At 46.6% G+C, this 27,249-nt stretch overlaps 1 protein-coding gene and 1 long non-coding RNA gene across 23 annotated transcripts in view; both read left to right on the top strand.

Annotated features, from left to right (window-relative positions):
• LOC149126847 (uncharacterized) overlaps positions 1–13,638 on the top strand; it is a 29,878-nt gene extending 16,240 nt beyond the window's left edge. Inside the window, exon 3 of the long non-coding RNA XR_016234855.1 lies at positions 12,219–13,638. This is a non-coding gene — a long non-coding RNA (uncharacterized LOC149126847). The remainder of the gene's footprint in view (positions 1–12,218) is intronic.
• The window catches only part of FARS2 (phenylalanyl-tRNA synthetase 2, mitochondrial), a 495,105-nt gene that overhangs the window by 247,020 nt on the left and 220,836 nt on the right, over positions 1–27,249 (top strand). The window lies entirely within an intron of this gene.

The following is a 27,249-nucleotide window of genomic DNA, read 5'->3' as shown; positions in this document are numbered from 1 at the left end:
AAAATGAAAGGAGGGTGTGTCTCCTCCTTGAAGTCACGCTAACAATTTACTATGATTTTACCTCTGGGTACTTGCACAGTTCATGTTCCTGAAGGAAACTACCCAAGGATTTTGGGCTCCTTCATGCAGGAGCACATCACTGCTTTCTACCTATTTACGTTCCACTTTGTGTCCTGAGCTAAGGTAGTTGATTTGTGAACTCATTTGTTAGCATTACCTAGGTTCAGTGCTGGGCTCGGTATTGCAATGCAGACCCAATAAAGACACTGACAATTGGAGTTTACGGACAGTTAGAAGAGAAGGCCAGTTAGTAAGTGCTACAGACTTGGATCCTCTCAGTTGTTCATTCTTTTTAGCATCTGATAGGTGACAGTACGGAGTGCGTATCCAGAAGCATGGTAAGCATACTAGGGGCCGTAAAACAGTTGAACCCTGCGTCCCTTATTGGAGTGCTGGGTTTGATGCTGGTCTCTACTCCTGACTGCGGCTTCCTGCCAGTGTAGTCCCTGGGAGCAGCAGTGGCTGAGTCCCTGCCGTGCTGGTGGGAGGCGGGGGGCTGTTGTGGATACTTGAGGAGTGAACCAGAAGACGGGAGCGCTCTCCATCTCTGCTCACTCACTCCCCCAACCCAAGTAATTTTTTAAATTTTTTTAAAGATAGAACATATGAGGGCAACTAGGGGAGCAGAAGGGGAGAGGTAGGCAGACTCGGGGACACTGCGGGGACCCTTGAAGGGTTTGAGGGAAGAAAGCGCTGTGGTCTGATTTCCATTCTAGGTGCTCCAGTTGTAGCTTTGTAGATTGGGGTGGAGATAGGGGGTGTGCAGACTGGAAAACCAGATTGGAGCTGAGGGGATGTTTCCTGGGGAGAGACAGCAGCCATGGGGATGGAGAGAAGCTGGATTCAAGAGAGAATCCAGGCCGGCACCGCGGCTCACTAGGCTAATCCTCTGCCTGCGGCACCGGCACACCGGGTTCTAGTCCCGGTCGGGGCGCCGGATTCTGTCCCGGTTGCCCCTCTTCCAGGCCAGCTCTCTGCTGTGGCCCGGGAGTGCAGTGGAGGATGGCCCAAGTGCTTGGGCCCTGCACCCCATGGGAGACCAGGAGAAGCACCTGGCTCCTGCCTTCGGATCAGTGCGATGCGCCGGCCGTAGCAGCCATTGGAGGGTAAACCAACAGAAAAGGAAGACCTTTCTCTTTCTCTCTCTCACTGTCCACTCTACCTGTCAAAAATAAACAAATAAATAAATAAAAAAGAGAGAATCCAAAGTCAAAATCAGCAAGACTTGGAGACTCCTTTGGGGGAGCAGACAGTCCCGACGAGGCATCTGCGTGAATGGCGAGATCATCAACGGATATCTCAGCTCTGGGGAGAGGAGCTGGGTTTGGACTGTGTTGTGTTCCTCTTACTTCCTGGAGCAGCACGGGGATTGGGGAAGGATTCGTCCTGACCCAGAAGGCCGTGGAAGGCCTCCCTGGGGAGGTGATACTTAGCCCAAGACGGAAGGGATGATGGAGTAGAAGTTAGTAGTCAGTTTCTGGGTGACTCTGAAACTCCGTCTAGGGCACACAGCTTTTGTGATCTGGGTGGCGCTTCCAACGCCCTTGACTCTGCCTCTTGGCCTCTGTTCCTGTGCTTTAGGGAGGCGGTGCGTGGGAATCGTCATGGCCACTGTTTATTCAGTAGTTTGCATCCTCAACCACAGAGAAGGAATGCTGCGTGCTCAGGGCTGTGGTTAAGGTGACACTGAGGCCCTGTTTCCCAGGGTAGGGAAGGTCTTCCACACTGTTGCAAATTCTGAATGTTCTAGAAAAAATGGTTTTATTAGGTACATTTTAGATTTTCCTTTGTAATCCATTGATTGGATCAAAATGTGCCATTTAACCCCTGAGGGCACTTATAGAAAAACACAGAACCCAGTAAAGTAGGAAGAAAATAGAAAATTAATATAAAAATCATGACAAGAAAACATGCAAGGTAAAGTGAACGTAGGAATATCCCAGGTCTTTTTTTTTTTGTTTGTTTGTTTTATTTTTTTTTTAACTTTTATTTAATGAATATACGTTTCCAAAGTACGAATAATGGATTACTATGGCTTCCCCCCCATACCGTCCCTCCCACCCACAACCCTCCCCTTTCCCACTCCCTCTCCCCTTCCATTCACATCAAGATTCATTTTTGATTATCTTAATATACAGAAGATCAGCTTAGTATACATTAAGTAAGGATTTCAACAGTTTGCTCCCACACAGAAACATAAAGTGAAAAATAATAGATGATTTTTTTTAATGATGATGAAATCAAATCAGACCTATTGTCATGTTTAATCCCAGTGAGAGTCAAGTTGGGAGTTGATAGTTTCTTTTCTTTTCTTTTCTTTTCTTTTTTTTTTTTTTTTTACAGAGGATCAGTTTAGTATGCATTAAGTAAAGATTTCAACAGTTTGCACCCCCATAGAAACACAAAGTGAAATATATTATTTGAGTACTCGTTATAGCATTAAATCTCAATGCACAGCACATTAAGGACAGAGATCCTACATGAGGAGTAAGTGCACAGTGACTCCTGTTGTTGACTTTACCAATTGACACTCCTGTTTATGGCATCAGTAATCTCCCTATGCTCCAGTCATGAGTTTCCAAGGCTATGGAAGCCCCTTGAGTTCTCCGACTCTTATCTTGTTTAGACAAGGTCATAGTCAAAGTGGAGGTTCTCTCCTCCCTTCAGAGAAAGGTACCTCCTTCTTTGAAGACCTGTTCTTTCCACTGAGATCTCACTCACAGAGATCTTTTGCCAGAGTGTCTTGGCTTTCCATGCCTGAAATACTCTCATGGGCTTTTCAGCCAGATCTGAATGCCTTTAGGGCTGATTCTGAGGCCAGAGTGCTATTTAGGGCATCTGCCATTCTATGAGTCTGCTGAGTATCTCACTTCCCATGTTGGATCACTCTCCCCTTTATTTATTCTATCGGTTAGTGTTAGCAGGTACTAGACTTGCTTATGTGCTCCCTTTGACTCTTAGTCCTTTCATTATGATCAATTGCGAACTGAAATTGATCACTTGGACTAGTGAGATGGCATTGGTACATGCCACCTTGATGGGATTAAATTTGTGTTCTTTTCTTTTTAATATTGTGTATTGCAGAGTCACAAATATTTAAACTCTTAAACTAGCGTGATCTGCCAGCCATCCAGCTGAAGCAAGTGTGTGGATTATAATGAAATATTTTCCAACCAAGTACACATCTCTAATGGGGGGAAATGAGCTGTAAATGAACATGAAAAAGAGAATTCATAGTCATCTCGGGGATGCGGGTCGCCCTATCTTACATTGCTGTTCTACAGTAGCAATTGAGGGGTTGCCAGATTTCATCTGCTGCCTGGAGGGAACTGGCTCCACTTAGAAGCCTACACGTCTACGAAAAGCTGTTCTAAATGTCTCAAAGTTTTTCTGTGTGAATTTAAAATTTGGATAACCTGGGTTCCGGGAGTTGACCCCCACGATGGCTGCCACTGTCCTTGCTGGAACTTAACCCTGCTTTCAGCTTGTGAAGTGACTTGCTGTGAGCGGCTGTAGCTACTGAAGCATATTTTTGGTGAAGCTGACACGAGTTCTAACTCTTTCCAGTGGTCCCGATACAGCCTTGTGCTGACCTCCGTAGATGTGTAGTCATGAGGTTCAAATGGTATATTGTCAGTCCTCCCCTGAATGACGTCCGCTGCTTTTAATTAGGGATGTGTTCTGATGTGTGTGTATGTGGGGCACTGATTTGCAAACAGTAAAATTTAAAGAGGTTCATCTGATGGTAGTAACAATTCTTTTGTAGTTTCAAAAATAAGAATACACAGTAGTGCTACTCACAGATGATAAATGAAGCCTACTTGAAGTTCTGTGTCCTCGTCCATACAATTTCCTCAGGAGGGAAAGCCTCATGGGAAAGAAAATTCTAGGCCCTGGAGCCAGGCAGGGACTATATTATAGCCGTTTAATGGAACCGGGCCACTTTCAGGAAAAGATAATTGGTGCTAGAAACAGGATTCAGCGTTTGATTTTATCTGTGTGTTGTCTACATTGACAATTTTCCAAGATTCTTACCAGATTTTATACCTTCTATGTGTTAAATTTAATGTGTAGCTTAGCATGTCATTTTAAAATAAAAATAGCAGAAAAATATTTGAAAGCAGATTGTACTGAGTGACTTAGAGTCCTATTAATTACGTTTGGCACAGTGCTCGGCTTCTAGGCTCACGGCCTTACGTATGCAATTTCATTTGCTGTCTGTGTCGGGTAATTAAGCGTGAGCCTCTCCGTCTCAGCCACTTAGCGCGAGGGAAGCTTCAGTCTTGCTCTTGCAAATGAGTCAGCAGGGCCAGGGACCGCTCCCTCTGGTGCTCAGCACTGCAGACCCTCCGGCCTGCAACACTGCAATCCCCGTCTAGGTTCTGGCCTCAGGAGAGAGAAGCAAGGAGGTGTCCCACCGCTCTGTCACTTTTCACTTGTATTTCACTGGACAGCACTAGTCACGTGGTCCTTTGGGAATGCAGGAAGACTGGTAAGTGGACCAGAAAGGCCAGCACACAGAGAATCTGTTGACCAAGTGCTTGGGCCCCTGCCACCCACGTGGGAGACCTTGTGCAGTTCGGAGTTCCTGGCTTCAGCCTGGACCTACCCTGGCCATTGCAGCCATTTAGGAACCAGGGGATAGAAAATCAATCTCTCTCCTTCTCCCTATGCCTGTCATTCTGCTTTTCTAATAAATAAATCTTTGCAAAACAAAACAACACCAACGAATGTTCTCAGCGCTACACATTATCTGTAAGTTTTTCTAAGAAATACTCATTTACTAGAGAAACAGCTCCATTCACTGATTGACTCCCTCAATGCCTGCAGTGGCTGGGACCGGGCCTGGCCAATGCCAGGAGCCAAGAACTCCGTGCAGGTGGCAGAACCCAGTTGTTCTGCCTCCCAGGGTCTGAACCCGCAGAGGCTGGAATCAGGGGCTGGAGCTGGTTGCTGAGCCCAGCTACTCTGGTAAGGGAGGGGGCATCTTAACCAGAATCTTAACTACAAGGTTACACACCACCCCTCTAATTTGTACATGGATTTTTTTTTTTAAAAAAGATTTATCTATTTATTAGAAAGGCAGAGCTACAGAGAAAGAGAGAGAGAGACAGAGACACAGCGAGACAGAGAGATGGATAGACAGATCTTCAGTCCGTGGGTTTACTCCCCAAATGGCTGCAAGGCCGAAGCTGATCAAAGCCAGGGGCCAGGAGCTTCTTCTGGGTCTCCCATGTGGCTGTGCTTCCTCCGCTTTCCAAGGCACATTAGCAGGGAGCTGGGTTAGAAGTGGAGCAGCTGGAACGTGAACCTGTGCCTGTACGGGATCCCAGAGCCGCAGGCAGCATGTTTATCTGCTAAGCCACAGGGCCAGCCCCCACGTGGATTTTAATTACAAGTATTATTTGGTCCATTGTGGGGAGCAACTCGGACTAGACTAAGTTACTGGAATTAAGACTTATTCTATGCATCTGCTCTCCCACAATATGGCGCTGGGAGAGAAGAAAACAGCTTCTACACAGCTGCCTCCAGTTCAGCCAATAAACTGTAGGACTTGCTCCTGATTGGAGGAGAGCAGCGTACTCGGCATGTGGGCAGCCGAATTGGGATTGGCGGAGGAGGACTATAAAGGAGGAGAGAGACGGCATGCACCAGGAACATCTAAGGGGAACATCTAAGGGGAACACCTGTGCAGCCCCCGAGAGAGCCGGCCGGCGGTGTGCCGCTCCCCTGCGGAAGTGGGGAATGTGGCAGGGGGAACCGCCCTTCCACGGAGGTGGAAGGGACAGTAGCCAACCCGGGAAGAACCAGCAGCAAACCCGGGGAGGGCCGAGCAGACGAAAGAACAGCGCAGGGTCCTGTGTCGTTCCTCCACGAAGACGGGGAGCGACATAATGGTGCCGTGACTCGGATATGAAGCCTAGGCAGGGTTTAGTGTCGTTCCTCCATGAAGAGGTGGAGCGACAGTCCATGTGTAACTGAGTGGTGTAACAAACGCTATAGAGACTGGACACCTGATTATGGTGTTATTCTATGTAAGTAGCTTTTGTATTTTTCACTTAAACTCTCGCCTATCATTTGTAAGAAAAATGTATTATGCAGAAGGTTCTTCATAACTATATAACTACATAGCTTCTTAACTACAATTTGAATTTCTTTATCCTACTCAGGCTTATGATGTTGCCATAAGTGGACTCTGCATTGAAAGAGAACCTACCGAAAAAAAGTGTGTATGTTTGCAAAATAGCTACTCAGGATTTAATTAGTCAAGGACAGAATATGTTCACTCAGGAACCCAGAATATAATTGTCCAACTCTGATTTTCAGGTTCATTTTCTACTATGAATCTTTGGAATTCAATGAAGATTTATTTGTTTACTGCTCTCTGCAAGATACTTGTGGTAGATCGGGTAGGATTTTGTTGTGGAGAACAAGAATTGTAGTGTTAGACACGGAAATGGAGACAGATGACTTCTCTGTGCCTTGGGAAGTCCCGAGGTGACAGAATGCACAAGCCGGAGTGCAGCCAGAGTGTACTGGGCACAGTCTGGGGGTTGGGCAGGACCCTCTAAGCTGGATTGCAAAGAATGCATGGAACGGGGAAACAGAGCAAGCATTTTATCAGGGCCAGGGCTGCACTGTCTACTGCTGTGTGACTGCGGGGCACTTGAAATATAACAGGTTCAAATTGTGATTCCCATTAAGTATAAAATGTGCACTTCATTTCAATGACCTTAGTTCTAGAAAGTATTGTAATATATCATTTATGATTTGGATGTCAATTGATAAAGTTCATTCCACTTGTTTCTTTCCTTTTTTTTTTTTTTTTTTGACAGTGGACAGTGAGAGAGAGAGACAGAGAGAAAGGTCTTCCTTGGCCGTTGGTTCACCCTCCAATGGCCGCCATGGCCAGCACACTGCGGCCGGCGCACCGCGCTGATCCGAAGCCAGGAGCCAGGTACTTCTCCTGGCCTCCCATGGGGTGCAGGGCCCAAGCACTTGGGCCATCCTCCACTGCACTCCCTGGCCACAGCAGAGAGCTGGCCTGGAAGAGGGGCAACCGGGACAGAATCCGGTGTCCCGACCAGGACTAGAACCCGGTGTGGCAGCGCCGCAGGTGGAGGATTAGCCTAGTGAGCCGCGGCGCCGGCCGTTTCTTTCCATTATTTTTAACATGGCTTCTGTTGTGCCTCACAATCTGCTTCTGTGGGACGGGACTGGGCGGGGCCGTAACTTGTGAAGGAAGGCACAGCCCTGGTGGTGGGGCAGAGGGTCCCAGAAATCATGCCATGCAGAGTCTACGTGTCTCAGTCCTCGGGCTTTTAAACTGGAGAATTTTGCACTGGGAGTCAGCCAACTCCTGTTGCCTTTTAGTTAGATGTGGTCTGTGGGGATGGTGGTGTGCCAGGCTCTGGGGTGGACGGTGCTGTTGCTGGGTGCAGTAAGAACCAGGGGAACAGACATGAAGGGTCACCTAAGGGCCATGACACTAACTATGGCAACAGGAGTTGGGGTTTCAAACCAGGAGGATGACAGGTGAGCAGTAGTGTCACAAACTGGGATTTTAGGTTCTCAAGAAGGAGGCTGTCTGTGTGCTGGGGTGGGTGACCCTGACTTCAGTTTTGCAAGCGTTGATGTGACTTGGCTATAGCATAAAAAAGCATTTAGCATAGATGAATCTGAAACTCTGCAAAGAGATGAGAAGCAGTGAAATGCACTTTGATTTGGAAGTAATCAGGGATGGCTACACTAGTGAGATTCCTTGTAATACGCTAGAGAGAATGGAGGGACCTGCAGGAAGCAGTCATGGTCACCTGCGAGAAAGCAACCTTTGCAGTTATTTGACTAATTGATCCTGTATAAATAAAACTGTGTCTATAACGGATTCCATCAAAGCTCACAAATTTTTATAATTAATGTTAAAAGTTTGTGTTTCTGCTAAGAGTAATGTATTAGTATCAAGCAAGAAATTATATTTTTGATCCTTCTTAATTGCTATATATTTATAACTGATAATTCCAAATCTACTCCTAATTTTGTGAATACAAGTAACAAATTAATTCTTAGTAACATCTCGGAATTTCTGAAGCAAGCAGGAGCTTGGTAGTAGTTGTGAAATCAGCTCTTGAAATTTTGCTGGAGCGATGTTCACCATATATTAACTGTTTTTGCACAAAATAAAAGTGACTATTTTATGCTAAAATTTTTTTACCTCTAAAATGCTGATGTAATACTTGATATGGTTCATTACATCCTAAATTCTCCATCAAGTGGACAATTAAAAGGGGAGAATGTGGCCAGAAGCTATGAAATGTGGGTGACCAGGCTGTTTTTGGATCAGCGAGAAGTTCCTGGCACAGTCAGGTGGCATGGGTGCACCGTGGTTAATCCAAACTAAAGGACAGTGTCAGAGCGGCCAGCTTCCTCTAACAAGGGCTGGAGGAGGCAGCTTGGGTCTGGCAACTTAGGACACCTGTCACATTTGTGAAAATAATTTTAATAGAACAGTGTGGCAGAAGCCAGACTGCAGTTAAATGTAATCACTGACAGGAGTAGATGGGAGTTGAAGAAGTGGAAACAACGAGTGTAGACGGCTCTCTCAGGAAGCTCTTCTGGAAGACAAGGGAAATAAGCCAGAAGGGCCCAGTGAGGAGGAGCTTGTCTTGATGGGAGAGAGCTTCATGCATGGTGCTTGTCTGAAGAAAGGGACCCTGATGCTGGAGTGGGGTGGTCAGCATTTCTCCCTCTTGACCCAACACAGACTGTGCCAGGAGCCCCTGCTGCACCCTCCTTCAGCACTTGAGGATTATAATTTTAGTTCAAAGGTAAATATGTTGGGCTGATTATTTTAAAACAATATTCTAAGAATGTTACTATTTCTAGGTCTATAAGGCGTGAATGCAAGCATTTTTTTAAACTGTTCATTTTTATAATTTATTCTTGTTTATTTGAAAGGCAAAGAGAAATCTTTTATCCACCGTTTCAGTCTCCAGCTGACCCCAACAGTCAGGGCTGGACCAGGCCAAAACCAGGATCTCGGAGCTCTGCTTGGGTATCTCATGTGGGTAGCAGGGACCCAAACACTGAAGCCGTCATCTGCTGCCCCAGGATGTGCCTTAGCAGGAAGCTGGATCAGAAGCAAGGGTGACTGCAACCCTGACAGTTCTGAGAGGGGACCTGCATGTGCCAAGCAGCAGGGGCTTTACCCTCGGTGCCACAATGCTTTCCTTGAATGCAGGCACTTAAGAAGCTGTGGGGGCTGGCGTTGTGGCCTAGCAGCTTAAGCCTTTGTCTGCAATGCCGGAATCCCATTTGGGCCCCAGTTCAAGTCCTGGCTCCTCCACTTCCGATCCAGCTCCCTTCTAATGTGCCTGGGAAAGCAGTGGAGGATGGCCCAAACGCTTGGGCCCCTGCACGCATGTGGAAGACCTGGAAGAAGCTCCTGGCTCCTGATTTCAGCCTGGCCCAGTCCCAGCCTTTGCAGCCATTTGGGGAGTGAACCAGCAGATGACAGATCTCTCTCTGTCTCTCCTCTTCTCTCTAACTCTGCCTTTCAAGTAAATAATATATATATGTGTGTGTGTGTATATATGATATATGTGTGTGTACATATATATATATATATATTCTTCAAGAAAAAAGGCAGAGACTGTGGTTATAGCTGGTATCTACATATTCACCTTTCCATCTTGATGTTGGCTCTTTCTGGAAATGGCCACATTCAGTTCAAAGTTACCAGGTTGAAAGTAGCTTTGTCTGGCTTTCTTTTTTTTTTTTTTATGGGAATTTTTAAAAAGATTTATTTACTTTTTTGAAAGTCAGTTATAGAGAAAGAGAGAGAGAGAGAGAGATCTTCCATCCGCTGGTTCACTCACCAGACAGGACACCTGTCACATTTGTGAAAGTAATTTTAATAGGATGCTGTGGCAGAAGGCGGACTGCAGTTAAATGTAATCATTGACTGAGGAGTTAATGAGAGTTGAGGAAGTTGCAATGGCCAGAGCTGCACCGATCCAAAGCCAGGAGCTGGGAGATTCTTCCCAGTCTCCCACGCAGGTGCAGGGGCCCAAGGACCTGGGCCATCTTCCACTGCTTTCCCAGGCCATAGCAGAGAGCTGGATTGGAAGTGGAGCAGCCGGGACTTGAACCGGTGCCCATATGGGATGCCGGCACTGCAGGCGGCTGCTTTAACCACTACGCCACAGTGCTGGCCTCTTGTCTGGCTTTCTTAGACTGAACTTTCATGGTTACTTCTTGTATCTGGCAGTATATAAAGAACTGAACCTGTCTTGTTCTTGGCTTCCCAAGGTACATTTTAAAAAATTATTAATGAAAAACATCAAGCATCCCACAAAATATAGACCATAAGATGACACCCTGTTCACCTCACCAGCTTGAGCACAAACACATGACAGCTACAGGGAGGCCAGCTGTGTAGAGCTCCTTGCCCCTGGCAGCAAGGCAGGGCCGTCCTGTTTGTTTATTTTCTTGCCAGCACTTTTCATTGTCAAACTGAACCTTTGCCAACCTGATGAATGAAAAATGATGAAGCCATATTTTTCAAATTATCCGTGGAGTTCCTGGGAATAGGTAACAGCGTGAAGGATAGGTTGAAAAATGAAAGCCCCAAGGAGGAAGTAAAAATATGGATTTTAAATTTATGATTCATTTATTAAAATGGAAAATGAGCAGATATTGACACATATGCATGTTAGCAAATCAAGAAGTCCTGTGTGTGCTGTTGGTTTTGGCTGGTTGTTGAATGATAGATCTGTCTGCCACTCCTGAAGGATTGAGGATGGGCTCCTTTGGGGGTTGACACATGAGAGCCACAGCTCTGAATCCTGCCTCTTTCCTTAAAGACACACTGAAGATCACCCCTGGGGCTGGCCGGCTGGCACAGTGGCTAAAGCCACCACCTGCAATGCTAGCACCCCACATGGGCACCAGTTCAAGTCCCAGCTGCTCCACCTCTGATCCAGCTCCCTACTAATGGCCTGGGAACTCAGCAGAAGGTAGCCCCAGTGCGTGGGCCCCTGCCACCCATGTGGGAGACCCAGATGAGCTCTTGGCTCCTGGCATTGGTCTGGCCCAGTGCTGGCTGTTGCAGCCATCTGGGGAGTAAAACGGGGGATGGAAGATCTCTCTCTCTCTCCCTTTGCAATCTGACTTTCAAATAAATAAACCTTTAAAAAAAATAAGAAAAAAGGAAGATTGTCCCTGGTTCTTAGGTGATGTTTGTGTTACTCCTAAGAGTGCTCAGAAATCTTTCTCTTTTAAATTACCTTTGTTTTCCTATTTTTCTTTTCTTTTTTTATTTTAACCTACAGATTTCTCAAGTGAATCCCAGAGGCTTGAAGATGCTGCCGATGGTTTCTTTTGAGCTTTCTCTGAGGTTTCGGTTTTGGTGCTGGCAGGCTGTGGGAGGTTGTCTGAGCACTGACATTTGGTAACATTTGGTATTCGGAGTAGCAATTGACAGTTGATGCTGCAGTTGACAAGCTGTGTGCACATATGTTGGTCTTGTTCTTCCGAAAAACAAACAAACAAAAAAAAAGTGGGAATATCCTATAATGCCACTTGACTAAGAATTTGTGAATGGAGAGGTGGGGCCTCTTTATTCCCAGTTGTAGCCCTTGTGCCTTGTACACTGTTGATGTGTACATAGTTAGTGTTCTGTAAATAGATGTTCGATGGACACACAACAGAATTCCCTTAATATTCTTCCTGTAATGGAAAGCCACTGCTGGAACCAAAAATTGTCAAGCTTCTCTTGCGTGTTCTGACCACCATCCAAAAGTTCTAGCAAGGCAGGGAGCTAACTGCAATTCTGATGCAGGCTAGACTGTGTGATTGTCAGTCTTATCATAGAAGCTTCCAGAACTTAGGATTGCATAGCCTCTTTATATAACCTGCTTCTGTGTGTAGTTCCTTAGATAGTCAGTGATTTTTCTCTTCTATTTTAACCATATTCTTTCCTATTGAACCTTTGTACTTTTGAAGAAATTAATCTTTTTTATAACTATCTGTAAGTTCTTGAGTCTCTAGAAACTCCTCCTCCAGAGCTTAAGTGAAAAGTTAATGTTGAGTTAGCACAATTATCCTTACAGGACAGGAATGAAGTGGCTCTGATCTTACACATTTTTTTCCATTCCTAGTGAGTCCAGATTGATTGCTTTGGGATACCAGAATGTTAAGGCGAGTTACCAATCCAGACCATCGCTGTGCCAACAGATATGCCCCCTGAAATCCTAGTGATTGCATTTATTGAAAGGGAGAAAGCAGAGCGGAATCCTCGTGCCTCAGTCATAAACAACCTCTGGAACATGGTCCCCACAGCAAGGAACGAGAGCTGGGTGCTCTCCGAGGACCCAACCTGGAAGCACTCGCATTCTGTCTGCTTAGAGGCCTTTGGCAAGGACAAGGTCACATGACCCCTGCCTGTCTGCACGGGAGGGGTGGTTGGGACATATAACTGCCTTTGTGTCCAGAAAAAGGATGGGGAGGATGTAGTTCCCAAGTAGCCTGTGTCTCACATGGATTATTCCTACTGGCCTAGGTGTGAGCTGACAAAGGGGCGGTCAGCATGATTGTTCTCTCTACCAATTTGATCTGCCTGATTAGCACATTTGGTGATAACAGTTTCCTGTGCTCAGACCAGAGGAAATGTGTTTTTGGCTTTGCTACCAATATTTTATTTTTATCCAATTCTATTGCAATGTCCTTTAAGTTCCCCCTCCATCTGTTTCTCGTTTATTTTACACAGTCATGGCTAAAAGATCCATTGGATTCACTTGGGAAGAATGAGGTCTTTTTCTTGACTACATGGGTTAATTTTTGGCTGAATTCAATGCTGGAAAACAAAGAATAAAAATGAAGAAATTAGATGTATTTAACCCACAATCTTCCCCCCCCCCCATCATTTCTAGTCAGTTTAACACTATATGCTACTCCAGATGGCTCCTTAAATCTCCCCACTTCCTTGATGCGGGAGCTACTTCCTCTTCCCCTAGGACAGAGAGAAAGACGGTTGTCTAATGATAGTGCTCCAACAGGGTCGTTTCTCAGAGAACATGATGAAGTTTTAGCTCTTACTAATATAGCATGGAGGTGGGTGTTGGAAAAAAAAAATCTCACTCTCTGTCAACTAGCAAATCCAGCCTCTCTTTCATTATTGTTGTTATCATCTTCATCTTCGTCGTTGTCGTCTTCTTCATCTTTTAGCCTTTGGAGTCTGTACTGGCCATAGGAAACGTTCTATTCAATGTTCTAACTGCAGTGTACGTCTTTTAGAACAGCGGTGATGCCGGCCCCGTGGCTCAACAGGCTAATCCTCCACCTTGCGGTGCCGGCACACCGGGTTCTAGTCCCGATCGGGGCACTGGATTCTGTCCGGGTTGCCCCTCTTCCAGTCCAGCTCTCTGCTGTGGCCTGGGAGTGCAGTGGAGGATGGCCCAAGTGCTTGGGCCCTGCACCCCATGGGAGACCAGGAGGAGCACCTGGCTCCTGCCTTTGGATCAGTGCGGTGCGCCGGCCGCAGTGCACCGGCCGCGGCGGCCATTGGAGGGTGAACCAACGGCAAAGGAAGACCTTTCTCTTTGTCTCTATCTCTCTATCTCTCACTGTCTACTCTGCCTGTCCAAAAAAAAAAAAAAAAAAAAAGCGGTGGTAACCATGAGAAGGAAATACAGAGGTGCGCCTCCCAGAGGCACTCATAGCCTTGAGACCCCCAAGGAGGAAGAGGATGGGCAGTCGATCTCAAGGACAGAGGCCCCTGTAGGAAAGAGCAAGTCGGGGGGCACTGAGCGCCAGGCACCCACGCAGGCTGGTGGCAGAAGGGCCCCTTGCTTCCTGCGGTGGGAGGGCTCCTAGATCTCTGAGCTGAGTAAGAGGTGCTGTAGGAGCATGGGAGCAAGTGTCAGTCTGTGAAGTGAGCTGCTTGTTCACCTGGAAGGTCAGGGACAAGCTACAGGTTGAAAGCGGAGCTTGAGGCTGTTTCACCTGACACAGCGTTGTTAGATCATCCCCTCCCGCAACTGTGTGGAACAGATGGCCGTTGCTTCTTATGACTGAGCGATGCCACATCATGAGTACAGACCACGTTGTCCTCATCCATTCACCCATCGGCGGACATGCAGGCTGATTCCATGCCTTGGCTGCAACCAATGTGCAAGTGCAGAGGTGCCTTCAGCATGCTGCTTCCGATCCCTGGGCATCCATGCCCAGCAGGAGGACTGGGATCAGGTGGGCATCCGGCACTGAACATTCTCATTCACACACGGAAGTGGTAACGTTGATCTCAAAGGAGCAGAGAGTAGAACAGTGTTACCAGAGTCTGAGGAAGGGGTGGGGGAGGGAGGGACAGAGACAAGGTGAGTAATGGATAGAGGGGTGCAATTGGCTGCTCCCTGATGCACCTTAGAATAACTGTGGCTTACAGTAGTTACTTGACTATTTCAAAATGGCTAGTAGAGAGGATCTGGAATGTTCCCAACAAACAGAAATGGTAAAAGTCGGAGGTGACAGATGTGCCAGTAACTATCCTCATTGGATCATTACACGTTGTATTCATGTATCAATGTCACACTGGGTCCCATAAATGTGTATACATGTCCATTAAAGATAGAAACGTATAATACACAGAAAAAGGAAAAGAAACAGAGGGAGAAAATAATTGGAAAACGCTGTCAAATGAGAGGTAAAAATGTAGAAAGGTCACCTCTGTAACCCTTCCTTTGTTCCAGGCCCTCCCCCAAGCCCTGTGTCTGACATAACACTCAGTGGCTCCACCTGGTAGGGACTAGGAAGTTCCCACTTTACACGTGGGGAAGTAGAGCCGACTGCATAACTGGTTCAAGGTCACCAGCTATGAAATGGTGCAGCCGGGGTCAGTCTGGTTCCAGAGTCCCTGTTCTTAACCCGTCTCCTCTGTAACAAGGTTGGGAGCTTGTGGATGAGCTACCTGTACTTACGATATTCAGACACTTGGAGCAGTTTTCCTCTGAGGAGGAAAAGAGGCCCTGGTCCATGAGCACCTTCCCACCACTGACCTGGGGTCCCCTTGCATCCTAATGAGCAGGCAGTGACCTGTGGGGAGACTCCAGGCCGGCAACGTCCAGCACATAGGCTTGTGTGTGCCAAGAAGGACGGGCATTCCTTCCCTGGGGTGCGTGCTGTCCTGGGACACTGCTGGGCAGGGCGTCGCTGCTAACCCCTGGCCTCTGCTTTCCTACTTCCCAGCAATCAGTCTCCCAAGAGCTCTCTCCTGCCCGTGTCTACAGATACTGGCCTGAGCACGAAATGAGTGTGTTCCCTCACAGTCCTCTCTCAAATTCTGAGAGCCCAGAAATGCCCAGAAAAGACAAGCCTGGGAGGGCAAAGGGAGCTGAGATCTCCCTTGGGGATAAAAGGCATTGAAAGGTCTTCACTGGGAATCTAATCAATCCTGTCTATCAGGTTCAAAACTGCCTGGCTTATTCATAATGCACCGCGGTGTAGGAGTAGTGCGTAGTCGAACGTGAGCGAAGACAGGAAGGATGAGCAGGGAGAGAAGTTATGGTGTAGGGTGCTCACAGCCACTGCTGCAGGGGTCTCAGGGGGCAAGCGAGAATTGCTAAGCCCATCCACTGGGAGGGACCACCAGCAACCGTTCTAGGAAGGCTCCACCAGACCACCGTGAGGGAGTGGAGTAGGGCAGGATTTTACCCTTCACAGATGGCTGGACCACGTGCATGTGTGTTTGTTTTGGGTAAGTGAAGTTTTTGGGATAATTTTGATGTGTGTGCAAGTGTAAGAAGTGATACAGAGAAATCCCTGTTCACATTATCCAGTTTATCCCATTGGCACTGTTTTGTCCAAATACCATCCAGTGTCACAATCCATTTATCTCATGCAGATTTTCCCAGTTTTATTTGCATTCATGTATGTGTGTGTGCGTGCATGCATGTGTTCTATACTACTTTATCACGTGTAGGTTTAGGACTCACCACCAAAGTCAAGATGCAGAAGAGTTCCACATCACGTCCTTTTACAGCCAAACCCACCCCTCACCACCACCTGCTGCGGCTGTCCCCTAACGATCAGTCATCTATTCTCTACTTCTGAAATGTTGTGGAAATAGGGTTGCATCTCCTGCTTGCGTCATTCTCTGGAGATTGGTCCAGGCTGCTGGGTCCATCAGCAGTGCACTCCCCACTATCACTGAGGAGTCAGCGTCCCATGAGCTGTGTTTCTCGGTCCTCCGAGCCAATCACTTGTTAGAGAACATTCAGTACACTTGATTTTGGATCTCTTAGCTCGCACATGATTGGCCTTCTGGTAATTGTTGACTGTTTCATTTCCCTCCCAAATCAGCAAACTAGAATATCTGGCTAGATGTAGTCCATATGTTAATAGAAAAAAAAGAATTCATTTGAGAGATATATATTTATGTAATTTTTATTTGTATAATTTTTATTTGTGTTTTTTTTTTTTCCATTTGAAAGGCAGAGAAACAGAGATCTCCTATCTGTTGGTTCTCTCCCCAAATGCCCACAGTGACTGATGTTGAACATGGCCGAACCTAGGAACCAGCAGCTCAGCCCAAATCTCCAGTATGGTGGCAGGGACCCCACTACCTGAGCTTTCACTTGTTGCTTCCTGGGGTGAGCATCAGCCCAAAGCTGGAATCCGGGGCAGAGCAGGCACTTAAACACGGGCACCCCAGTATGGAATGCTGGTGTGCTAAACTGTCTTAGCCACTGGACCAAACAGCTGTCCCCATTCGGTGTTTCTGATACTGTTAGTGGCTTATTGTTGTTACTGTTAGATTCCTCTTACTTCCTTGGCTCTCCTGTAGTGAGAAACTGTCGTAGCAGCTGAGCTTCCATAGTGTAGCCAGCTGTGTGTGTACACATTTCATTAGGGAGTGAATGGACGGGCCCCTCTATGACTGTGTCAGGACAAGATCCATGTGTGTTCAGGTGGTGTTGTGAGCTGCACACACCCAAGAGGCTCGGGCCCTGGAGAGTTCCAGGGTGACATTGGCTGCAGGGCCTGCAATCAACCCCTGATTACCTTGCTTTGCAAGGATGTGCCCTCCAGTAGCACACACTCTGTTAGCGAAGTGAGAACGTGAGTGTCTGTGAGAGGCACAGAAACCAGCAGGCCAAGGTTGAAAGGAAGGAGAAAAAAGATTCAGACGGCTTGTCTGTTACATTCTGGTGACTTAGCCTTGAGATGTGTGGGAGTGGATTGCTTCTGCAGAAATTTTGTGTATTGATAATTCACTGGCTTCAGCCCAGCAGTTCTAGAGGCCACTGACTGGTGTGTTTGGGCTAACATGAAAGGCTGCCTTTCCTGTTGCTCGTAGATGGTTGTTCAAACAGATGGCCTAGCAGGAAAGACTACAAATACACAACTCAATAAATTTGAGATGACTGGAGCTAACCGAGGGTGGAAACGGCCATCTTTATGAGATACTTGTATTGATTGGTTTTCTTTTTGGAAAGGTCAGAAAATATTTCTATAGCAGTAAAACAACACAATTAATACCTATCCAGTAACCTTCCGTGATAATATGATCCAGCGTTTCCCGTATTGACCAGTGAGATGGATGCTCCCGGTAGCAGCTGCCCCACAGAAGCTGGAAGCTGGAGAAGGAAGGACTGTGCTACTAGAGTAGCGGCAAGAGTGTCTCATTTGCAAGCTAACATGCAGTTTGATTTTCTTGTTTGTTTTTAAATGTCACCTCTTAATTATATTTTGGATAATGATGAAGAGAGATGCAGTTTGGTTATGAGAATAAATCTTAAAAAGCTCAGTGTCTCCCTCATCTACTGCTTAAAACAACTCCCACTGGTAAAGAGTGTTTTCATTAATTGTCATTATTTGAGAATTATGGAATTACAAAAGCTGACATTTCTTCTGTCATTCATATATGTAAGTGACAGTGGCATTACTTACTCTGTCAAATTCTGGTTAAAAAATAGTACAGCAGTGTGGCACTACTTTTATTTTGGAAAGAACTTTTTCTAATGTGATAGGAAAGCAAGTAATTATTCTTGTTTTGGTACTGGAAGGAGACATGTATCTATCTAACTTAATACTAAAGGCATTGTATCAATGGGGCAAAATACTTAAAAGTTTTATCTGTGAGTTTTCATGTTCTCCACTGAGAAAGAAAGAAGGTGTTAGTTCTGAGCTATGCAGTGTTTGTAACTAGAAGTAAATGAAACTTACTCAAGCACTGAAGCCTCCCACCTCCTCTTGCTTTTTGAAAGGCAGGCAGGCAGAGCTCCTGTCTGCTGGTTCGCTTTCCCATTGCCCACAGACTGCCACAGGTCCAGACATAGAAGCCAAGAACTCATTGTCTACCAGGTGGGTACCAGGAACCCAACTGCTTGGGTCATCGCCTGCTGTCTGTCAGGGTGCACATGAGCAGGGAGCTGGAATTGGGAGAGAGCCAGGACTTGAACCCAGGCACTCTGATGTGGGATGTGGGCGTCCCCTGTGGCATCGTAACTGCTGTGCCTGACATCACGTCTTCCTGCAAATCTTGAGCTTTATTCTCATCAGTTAGGAAGGGCCTGGCCGAAGTGACTGTCAAGTTGAAGCCAGGCTTATCATCTGTATTTTACTCTAAGTGGAATCAGAACAATAAAAGCTTGATTGTATCTGTCAGAAAGACTGCGTCACAGACCCTGCCACTAGGCTCACAAGTTCATACAAGTTTGGCACAGGGGACTTATTCCATTTTATCTCCATTCTTCCTGAAAGATTTTTTTTTTTTTTTGACAGGCAGAGTGGACAGTGAGAGAGACAGAGAGAAAGGTCTTCCTTTGCCGTTGGTTCACCCTCCAATGGCCACTGCGGCCGGCACGCTGTGGCTGGCGCACTGTGCTGATCCGATGGCAGGAGCCAGGTACTTATCCTGGTCTTCCATGGGGTGCAGGGCCCAAGCACTTGGGCCATCCTCCACTGTGGGGAGCAGCTCGGACTGGACTAAGTTACTGGAATTAAGACTTATTCTATGCATCTGCTCTCCCACAATATGGCGCTGGGAGAGAAGAAAACAGCTTCTACACAGCTGCCTCCAGTTCAACCAATAAACTGTAGGACTTGCTCCTGATTGGAGGAGAGCAGCATGCTCGGCGTGTGGGCAGCCGAGTTGGGATTGGCAGAGGAGGACTATAAAGGAGGAGAGAGACGGCATGCACCGGCAACATCTAAGGGAACATCTAAGGGAACACCTGTGCAGCCCCCAAGAGAGCCGGCCGGCGGAGTGCCGCTCCCCTGCGGAAGTGGGGAATGTGGCCAGGGGGAACCGCCCTTCCACGGAGGTGGAAGGGACAGTAGCCAACCCGGGAAGAACCAGCAGCAAACCCGGGGAGGGCCGAGCAGACAGAAGAACAGCGCAGGGTCCTGTGTCGTTCCTCCATGAAGAGGGGGAGCGACACTCCACTGCACTCCCTGGCCACAGCAGAGAGCTGGCCTGGAAGAGGGGCAACCGGGACAGAATCCGGCGCCCCGACCGGGCCTAGAACCCGGTGTGCCGGCGCTGCAAGGCGGAGGATTAGCCTAGTGAGCCGCGGTGCCGGCCCTTTTTTTTTTTTTTTTTTTTACTGTAGTAGCTTCCTGAGCGTGGCCCAGTTTTGATAACTGTTTGTTAATAAGGAAGCTCATTGATGCCTCTGAAATACAGGGAAGCATTTCCTAGCCCCAGACCTTGGCACAGTATTCCACAGTGTCTCCTTAAACATCTTTGTGGAGGTGGCTTGCCCTGTGAAGTCAGTGTGTCTGGGCCATTGTGGCGCAGCAGGTTAAGCCACACGTGCGATGCCAATATCCTATAGCAGAATGCTGGTTTGAGTCCTTGCTGCTTTGCCTCTAGTCCAGCTCCTGGCTAAGGCTTCTGGGAAAGCAGCAGAAGATGGCTAAAGTACTTGGGCCCCTGCCACTGACATGGGAGACCTGGATGAAGTTCCTGGCCCCTGGCTTTGGCCTGGCCCACTCCCAGCCATTGTGGTCATTTGAAGAGTGAACCAGTGGGCAGAAAATCTGTCTTTCCCTCTCCCTGTGTCAGTCTGCTTTCCAAATAAATAAATTTTTTATTTTTAAATTTTTATGTTGAATAAAACTCTATTTTGGAAGATAGTCAAAGGAAAACAGGGAGGTAAGATGTGGATGCTGGGTTCATGATAGGCAAGTCAATATATTTAGTCATTTAACTCTTCCTAAATGGTAAGCAAGGCATAACTAGTACCTTCACACTGTGTAAAGATTCTCACCTGCCTCATGCAGTAGCCGATTAGGGAAGCTCAGTTTATTTCATGTTTGTGCTTCCGTGTGTCTGTGTTTAGTCTCTTGTTGGAAGTCCTGTATCTTTTCAATCCTACATCTCATTTAAGACCATGCTCGACTGGCCTTTCCACACTGGATCTTAGCCAGAAGGCTGAGACGTGATCGGCTGACCTTCCCCGAGCTGCCCCCTTCTGCATCCTTTAGAGTGACTCCTTCCTCTGCAGATGGGTACAGCCTGATTTCTGTCGCTCTGGACACCCTTCACACACGCATTTAGCTTCCCCTTCTCTGCTCTGAAGAGACATCTCTTGAAGACATGTACTATGGAACTGTGCGTGCTGGGTGTCACGTTAGTTACTTGCTTCCGTTTTATTTGAACGACACAAAAACAGAAACAAACGCAGGGACACAGGCTGTTGGTCTGCTGGTTCCTTCCTCAAGTTCCCACAGCAGCTAGGATTGGTCCAGATTGAAGCCGGGAGGCAGAACTCCACTCGGGTCTTCTGCGTAGATGGCGGAGAGCATAGTGCGCGTTAGCAGGAAGCTGGCGTTGCAGACGGAGCAGCACCTTGAAGCCGGGCGTCCAGTGTGAATGTGAGCCTGACGGCTGCCCCCACGCCCCCGCTGTGCTTTTGCGTGAGGAAGCTGGGCAGGTTTCTGTAGGAATCTGCAGCACGCTGTGCAGACTTTCAGACAGAGTGAGTATGGCATGGGGTGCCCTGAGGCTTGGGGTGAAGTCAGACTCCCCAGGGCACATTCTTAGGCCGTGCTGACCTCCTTGCCACTGCTTTCTCCTGGGGTGACTATGATGCGATTTTAGTGCTTCTTGGACTTGGAATCAGTGCCCCTTCCTTGCTGACAGCATTGGTGTCCGGTGCCTCTCACTGAAGCCCTGGGTCTGAGACAGGGGCTGGTCAGTTCCCTTTGTTAAGGAAGTCCGCTCGTAGGCGTAGTGGTGCTCACATCTTTCCTGATTCAGATGGAAGAACCCAGCCATTCCGCAGCAGCCACCTCTGCGTTAACCTGTAGACTTGTACTTCTGAGTTGTCGGATGTATCGAAGAAACAGCTGGAGTAAATCCTCCACCTGGCTGTTTCTAACAGTCATCGGCCTTATTCTGATAGGAGTGGTGTCACGTTTCTTTATCGGCAGTACAGGGTGCTAGAATCTTCCTAAACTTTTGGGTGAATCTCTGGCAGCGTTTGTTTTTTCCAGAATCCCCTGTAAGGTTCCTGATTTGCTTTCTCTTGGGGTTCATAACCTCGGCAGCATCCTTACTTCTCTGCTTAGTGTCTCCAGGCCTGAACCCGTGGCCTGCACATCCCTTACTATTGAATGACAGTTTGACTTTAGAGATGGCAACCTGTGACCTGGATAAAGCTGACAATCTGTGTCTCCCCAGCAGGGCCCATCTTCCAGATAGAGTTATGTGTCTCAGTCCCTCTTCTGTGGTATCAGATGTTACAAATCTGGCAGCAAGAAGCAGGAACCACAGGGAGCAGTGGTTTAAGTTACACAGATTTTCATCGCTCATTTCAGAGAGTTTGCAGGGGTGGTTCTGGGGAGCCCAGGCTTTCTGCACTCTCCCACTCCCCTCTCCTCTGCACACTAGCTTCCAGCTACTAGCTTTTTGCCTGTTGGTACATATTGGCTACTGCTGCTCCAACCGTCATTTTCCAGTGATTGCATCTAGTATGGGAAGGGTGGAGGGAGGAACTCCAAAGGGCCTGTTCTCTAAGACGAGACTCTGACTCACCTCTCTCAACCACGTCCTGCCCTAAAGCAGTCACTGGAAGATGGTGGTCCAGCCCTTGGAGGTTGGTATTCACTGCCCAAACTGTCAAAGGAGTTGTGGTTGCTGGGCAGGCAGTCCACGCTGTGTGTCACGTGCAGATCACAGCCCACAGGTCAGAAGGACGAGCATTCCTAAGGTGCAGGGCCTTCAGCGAAGCTGGCACATCTCTGAGGAGGATTCTCCCTGGGCAAGGCCTTGAGGAATTATGTCATGCACCATGGGTCTTTCCTTAAACTACAGAAACCCCAAGTCTAGGATCCGGGAATGAAAGGGGGTGGTCCAAAGTGAGCTTCCTAAGATGCTTGTCAAGATGTTTTGTTTGTTTTGTTTGTTTTAACTCTAAGTTTGTTAGAATGCAGTCTAGGTCAGATTGTATTAAGGAACACTGTTTTCACGGCCTGTAGAATTTAATCCACAGTCTGCTCCACACCGTGGAAAACTTCTTTGGAAAGAGAGGCCTGACTTTAGATTGTGTAAAGGACTTACTGACAAAAGCGTGTCAGACCGAGGAAATATACAAGTGGAGAAATTTTTCAGGCACTGGATCAATCTTTAGGCACAGCTGGAAAAGTCAGTCATCCAACGGCAGTCTCTGAGGACGCAGTTCAAGAATTGTAGCTAGACTGTTAGGGCGCGGGTTCTGTGTGCGTGGCAGGAAGAGAAGACATGAGAACTGTTGGAGCTGTGTGGTCTTTTAGGTCTGCCTCTGGGTATGCAGTGCCCCTGTAGATGACTGTGGTGCTTTCAGTCCTGCATGTCTGTTATCATAACCGTTCTAAAGGAAGTGGAAGCGTCCGTCTCCCTCTCCGTCCAAAGCTAGTGCTGAATCCTCGCCCAGTCAGTTCATCAGTAGATCTGTGTGTCTGTTATAGTCAAATTCAGTGTGAAAGGCATTTTTGGAGTGATGAAACTCAACATTTAGAAGAAAGATCTATTGATATATTTGAGAACCTTCTTCAAGCCATTTTACTAGCTTTTATGGAATAATAATAGCCAATTGGGAAATCCACCAGTAGAAAGTGCACAGACCGAGTTTGCTTGCGTGTTGCCCCTCTGAGTTAATGTCTCAGCATGGATCTGGGGAAATACTCAGGATGTACTTGAAGTCAAAACATGCAGATTTGAGTCCCAGCGCTTCTTTACCATAGATGACACCAGTCTGACATCCCTCAAAGTCTCCTTGTACGGATCAAGATCAAGGTAACACAGGTGAAGTGCTCTGTGAGGGGGGGAAGTTCCATGAAACGCGATTGGGAATTTCTCAGACGCCTCCATGTGAGTTCATCAAATCAAAGAAGTCCTATCAATCAGCCTCTGTTGACAAGGAAAGAAAATATATTTACTACAGGAATTGTGTCTTCAGGAAGTAATGGTTTAACCTTTTCACTTGACCTTTGACTTGGTAACAGAGCAGTCCAGGAGAAACCATGGGAGGCAGAGGCTGCTTCCACCTGCACAGTGGAGAGCTGGGGAAGAAGGATGCAGGAGCAGAGCACTGAGGGCAGGGGGTGGCCCTGGGCCTCACGGGGCTTGTGGCCCCTGCCGCTGTCACCGTGGGCAGTGAGAAACTAGGGACGAGTGAGTGGGAGTGGCTTCTCAGAAATGACACTGCGTCACCACGACTGCCGGAGCATCAGTGATCTGATGGGCAGAATCTCCATCAATTCAAATGATGTGATAAGCTACTGAGTGGGAAAATCTTTTAAGTGGGAAAACCTTGAAACCTTGCCTTCCATGCCGTTCTGTATTTCTTTGCAAATATTTACTGAGCACTCATTCCGTGGCAAACACTGCTCTAGCCACTCGGAGGAATCCATGATTAGAACTAGCAAAGATGCCACCCTCAGGAATTACGGGCTAGCACGGGAGTCTGACGACAAACACTGAGGAAAGCAAACGTGAACGTTGTAGTGTGTTAGAAGAAAGTATTGTCTGAAGAAAACGGAGCAGGGGAAGCAGGGTTGGGAATGTAGGTTGATGTGAATGCTTACTTTTTTTTTTTTTGACAGGCAGAGTGGATAGTGAGAGAGAGGGAGAGAAAGGTCTTCCTTTGCCATTGGTTCACCCTCCAATGGCCGCCACGGCTGCCGCGCTGATCCAATGGCAGGAGCCAGGTACTTCTCCTGGTCTCCCATGGGGTGCAAGGCCCAAGCACTTGGGCCATCCTCCACTGCACTCCCTGGCCACAGCAGAGAGCTGGCCTGGAAGAGGGGCAACCAGGACAGAATCTGGCGCCCCGACCGGGACTAGAACCCGGTGTGCCAACGCCGCAAGGTGGAGGATTAGCCTAGTGAGCCACAGCGCCGGCCGAATGCTTACTTTTATTCTTTATAAAGATTTCTTTATTTGAAAGGCAAAGCATCATGGATCTGACCTTCACTCCTTACTAGGGCTGAGCAATACCGTGTGGCATGCACACAGCACTTTATTTACAAACCACTCGCGTGGGTTCCTTCCACCTTTTGGTTATTGTGAGCAGTGCTGCAGTGAACGTTGGTGTGCAGTTGAGTCCCTGTGTTCAGATGGTGTATGCGTGCAGGCACAATAACTGGATCATACGGTTATTTCACACTTACTGTTTGAAGGAATTGCCAGAGTTATCCACTGGGAATAAACCATTCATTTTACATTCCCCACCGCAGTGCACAAAGTTTCAACTTCTCCACCTCCTCACCATGCTACATGATGGTGGTGGTGATGGTGGTATTGTGATCATCAAAGCCATCTTGGTAAATGAAACCCCATTGTGGTTTTAATTTGCATTTCCCTAGTGATTCATGATGTTCAACATCTTTTCAAGTGTTTTTTGGCTGTTTATATGAATTCTTTGGAGAAATGTCTACTCAAGTTTTTTGTCCATGTATAAATTAGGTTGTCAGTTTATCATTGAGTTAGAGGAGTTCGTGTGTCTTGGATTGCAACCCCTATCATTTATGTGATTTTCAGATCTTTTCCACTCTGGGTTTCTGTTCACTCTCTTGATATTATCTTTTGATATAAAATTTTTTTAAATTTTGATGAAATTCAATTCATTTACTTTTTTCTTCAGTCCATTGTGCCTTTGATGTTATGTGAAGATTGTCCCTATGTTTTCTTCTAATGTTTTGATAGTTTTAGCCCTTAAATTTGGGTCTTTGATCCAGTTTCAGTTCATGTTTGGGCCGGGTATGAATAGAGGTCCAACTTAACTCATTTTGTATGGCATTCCTAGAGCCATTTCTTGGAGAGAATATTCTTTCTTTGTTGAATCATCTTGGCACCATTCATTGTGGTGTGAAGATTCATTTCTAGGCTGTCAGTTCTATCCATTGTTCCATGAATCTTTCTTTATACTAGTACCATACTATTTTTTTAAAGATTTTTATTATTTATTTGAAATTCAAAGTTATAAGGAGAGAGGGAGAGAGAGAAAGAGAGAGACAGAAAATCTTCCATCCACTGGTTACTCCCCAGAGAGACACACTGGCCAGGGCAGGGCCTGACTGAAGCCAAGAGCCAAGAGCTTCATTCAGGTCTCCCACACGGTTGGCAGGGGCCCAAACACTTGGGCCATCTTCTGCTGCTTCTCCCAGTCCATTAACAGGGAGCTGGATCAGAAACGGAGCAGCCAAAATTCAAATTGGCACCCATTTGGGTTACTAGTGGTGTCAACAGATGGTGGCTTTACTAACCTTGACACAATGCTGGTCCCAACCATACTACTTTAATATTCTGTCTTTGTAGTAATTTTGAAATTGGTGGCTGGCGCTGCGGCTCACTAGGCTAATCCTCCACCTGCGGCGCTGGCACACCGGGTTCTAGTCCTGGTCGGGACACCGGATTCTGTCCCGGTTGCCCCTCTTCCCCGCCAGCTCTCTGCTGTGGCCAGGGAGTGCAGTGGAGGATGGCCCAAGTGCTTGGGCCCTGCACCCCATGGGAGACCAGGAGAAGCACCTGGCTCCTGGCTTCGGATCAGCATGGTGCGCCTGCCGCAGCGCGGCAGCCATTGGAGGGTGAACCAGCGGCAAAGGAAGACCTTTCTCTCTGTCTCTCTCTCTCTCACTGTCCACTCTGCCTGTCAAAAAATAAAAATAAAGAAAAGAAATTGGAGAGTGTGAGTACCTCAACATTGTTTTTCATTTTCTATATTTGGTGTCTGTCGAAGTCTCATATAAATTTTATGATGGGCTTTTCCATTTCTCTAGACATGCCATATTTTAATAGGGATTCCATTGAATCTAAATATTGCTTTGAGTAGCATCATCATCTTACATTAAATTTTCCATGCATGAACACATGGTGTCATTCCACTTACTAGTATTTTTATTTCTTCCAGTAATAATTTATAGTTTTCAGTAGACAAGTCTTTTAGCTTCTTGTTTGCATTTATTCCTAACTAGTTTATTCTTTTTTGATCTTTCTACACATTGAATTGTTTTATTAATTTCTTTTTCACCTTGTTCATTGGCAGTATATAGAAATTCAGCTGATTTGCATGTTGGTTTTGTATTGTACAAGTTCACTGAATTTATAAGTCCATTTTTTTTTTCAGTGACTCATTAGAGTGTGCTCTCTCTATATAAAATCGTATAATCTGCAAAGACAGACAGTGTTACTTCTTCATTTCCAATTTGGATTTTTTTTTCTGTCCTAATTTCTTTACTGACGGATCAGTACTGTGTTGAATAGAAATTTTTCTCCTGACCTTAGGCAAAAAGCGTTCAGCTTTTCACCATTGAGTCTGATGATAGCTGGGGGTTTTTCATATCTTTGTCATGTTGAGAAAGTTCCCTTGTGCTCCTAGTTTATTGAGTATTTTTATCATGAAAGACTACTAAGTTTTGTCAAATGCTTTTAGTGAGTCAACTGAGATGCTTATGTGGTTTTTAAAATTCTGTTATTGTGATACATCACTTTGATTGATTTCCATATTTTGAACCACCCTTACTTGTCTTCCTGGGATAATCCCATTTGATCATGGTGTGTAATCCCTTTAATATGCTGCTGAATTGGGTTTGTGGATAATTTGCTGAGGATTTTTGCATCTGCAGTGGGGCTTCAAGGCATTCTTAGAAAATGGAATTAAAAGATAAGTTTATTTTGTAAAAAAAATTTCAGAATCCATGCATAGTTTT

Source organism: Oryctolagus cuniculus, chromosome 5 (assembly GCF_051225735.1).
Source record: "Oryctolagus cuniculus isolate XC-2025 breed Fujian yellow rabbit chromosome 5, ASM5122573v1, whole genome shotgun sequence".
In the NCBI taxonomy this organism is placed as follows: Eukaryota; Metazoa; Chordata; class Mammalia; order Lagomorpha; family Leporidae; genus Oryctolagus; species Oryctolagus cuniculus.
Note: the sequence above shows the minus strand (reverse complement) of the source record. Positions and strands in the feature narration are given on the sequence as shown.